General features: G+C 40.5%; 1 long non-coding RNA gene across 1 annotated transcript; it reads left to right on the plus strand.

Annotated features, from left to right (window-relative positions):
• The first annotated feature begins 554 nt into the window (after positions 1-554).
• Positions 555-2,265, plus strand: LOC113954555. The gene is made up of 3 exons (XR_003530266.1): positions 555-826; positions 942-1,017; positions 2,001-2,265. It is a non-coding gene; the product is annotated as an uncharacterized LOC113954555 (long non-coding RNA).
• Positions 2,266-2,729: the final 464 nt, after the last annotated feature.

A 2,729-nucleotide genomic window follows, 5' to 3' on the forward strand; every position in this document is an offset into this window, starting at 1 on the left:
CTAATGAGTTTTGCGGCGTTGCACGTTACGTAGGGAAGCGAATACCTATCCCGGGGCAGGGAAAGGCACGGGCAGAGCGTTCAAAGGACGCGTTGTTAGAGGTCTGGGTGTGCTCCTAGAGAGCCAACATTTCCTTTTCTTCGAAAAGTGCTCAAGAGAGAACAGGCTGCTGTGAACTCAGAGTTCACAGTAAGTATCCAAGTCGGTGCAGGAGAGTTGGAATGCTGTGAGAACACCCTGAGCAAGCAGGTGTAGGTCTGCCAACAACTCCAGCGACCTTCCTAGACCCAATCCAGGAAAAAACACCTTGCTTGGCAGTGTGTGACTACAGACACAACAGTACACAGTGCCTACAAACAGGAGGGACACATTCTGACCAAGGAATGGCTGATTAGTCCAGAAGAAACTCCAAGTGAGATCCATTGACATCCATGGAGCATAACAGATGTGTAGCCATGGAGCTCCGGTGAGCTCCGGATGAAGCCCTTGGAATGACACAAGCCACTGTTGCATCACGATTCTGCAGTTGCTAAAATAACTGCCCTGACTTAAAGGGAATTTTACTGCTTCAGTTTTCTCTGTTCCCCGGTGATAGGCCTTATAAATGCTGTGGAAATAGAAACTATCACCACATGCAGCAGTGAAAAAAAAAACAAAAAAGAGGAAAAAGCCCTGAGAAACTCATTTCCTCAACTGGGTGTCAGAAGTTTCAGTATCAGCCTCGAGTTATTTGATCTCCAAGTTATGTTTCTCCCCTGGGAATGGACTTTAACTGCATGTATTTGGCAAAATCTCCTCTTAAAGCTGAAATAATTTGCAGCTGCTGGTAGGTCAATATTTGTATATATATATATACACACATGCACTTTTTATACATATATACATAAGATGGATAAAGCAATAGCTGTTTCTGTTAATTTTTGATGCCCTTTATCCCATAGGTTCTTTCACTCACACTATAGGGGCAGGAACTCCTGCTACCATAAACCCTCCAGATTTTGGACACAGTAATAGCATGTAAGGTCTAAACTTCCTCTACTGCAGTTGTCATAAATTAAAAACATAAATGGTATTTTGTGCGATAGAACTGCGTGAAATACAAGACCTGAGAAGGAATATGTTACCCTTTTTTCTGACATGTAGCAATGACTATTTATGATTCCAGTAAAGCTGTATCCATCTTTCGGTTTTTGGAAAAGAGATACTAAAATACAAGCTCTCTTTCTACCATCATGGAAAATTCCTTCTAATATTGTCTCTAAAGTAAACAATTATAAATGTATTTATGGACATTTATAATATTGCCAAAGCTCCGTGCCTTGAGATCATGGGTCAAGCACCTAATTTTCATGGTATTTTTAGAGAATATTTTTGTTTAATACACTTGGGTTCTATATCTCTTCTGAATTTTGAGGCTTTAATGCATTGCATTTTCAATTCTGTAAGAAAAAAAAAGTAAGAACACAACCACATATTTGCCACAAATAATCTCAAGTCATATTTCATTTGTCTCTCACACTCAGGTTGGAGCCCATAAGTAAATTTTCAGATGGTGATAAAATTGTTAAAGCCAGCAGCCCAGCTGCTGCATTACATGTATTTAGCTGTATTTCACTCTCTGTTTGTATTCTTCTCTGTGGAGTTTTCTAATAGAAATATTTAGAGGCAAAATCCAGCTGTGACAGCCAACATTAATGATAAAAATGGACACACCTGTTTTACAGAGAAGGAAAATATCAGGTTTAGAACAATCATGGAATAAGTAGAAATGCTGTAATTCGTTAAGTGACGTGACTGAGCTAAACAAGGTAAACTATAAACCTGGATTAACTGAACATAATTAATGTATTTTGATTTTACTAGCAGAAAGCACGGATTACAACCAGTTCTTAAAGTCATCATTTGGATGCTTGAGCTGATCTGTAAAAATCATGGTCTGTGTAGAGGCAAACCACACAAGTTGCTCTCTGAAAATCAAAGGGGCCTATGTTTGCTTAAAGCACAGGCTGTCGCTGATTAAAGATGGGCTTGGCAACTGGAGCAATGGGACTTGAGGAGGCAATTCCCTGCTGTGGCAGAAACCCAGAGCCAAAAACCTAGGAGGTCTCTTCCAGAGCTGCCTTGCTTGCAACCAGCTCCTGTTTCTCTCTTGTCTGGGTTCAGCTGGACTGGCGAAGACATGAACTTCCATTTTTTGGTGCACAGCAAACCAGACTAACCTTCTGTTAGAGCACAGCTCTCACAATTATTAACAATAAATATCAAATCCTCAGTTCTGTTCCTAGATGGCTCATTTCAAATACACCAAACAAATATCCCATGGTCCTCACTCCAGAGATCCAGCAACTTGGATATGCTCAGAGGCATGGAACAGGAAACTTGGTTCCTTTCCATGCTTTATGACTAATACTGTGGATGCATTAACTCTCAAGTGGAAGGTATTGTGCTGATCAGACTTTGATCTGTGGCCTTGATCCTGGTCTACTCTTTCCAATGTACAGCATAATAGTGAGGAAAAGAGTCCCCTGGGCAAAATTTCGGGGGTAGAAAGATTTAAGTGTGCGAGGTTGGATCTAACTCACAGAAACAAATAATATATGGTCAGTGGAGGCTCCTATATCACTTTAAATACAGTTGCTGAGGGTTTGCATGTGTTACTCCAATGATTTTCAAACTACAGCACTTTCTCTTCACCTGTTGGTTGCCACAGATCAAACAGAATTCCAGTA

The sequence above is a fragment of the Corapipo altera genome, unplaced genomic scaffold (assembly GCF_003945725.1).
Source record: "Corapipo altera isolate COAL_440 unplaced genomic scaffold, ASM394572v1 255, whole genome shotgun sequence".
NCBI classification, from domain to species: Eukaryota; Metazoa; Chordata; class Aves; order Passeriformes; family Pipridae; genus Corapipo; species Corapipo altera.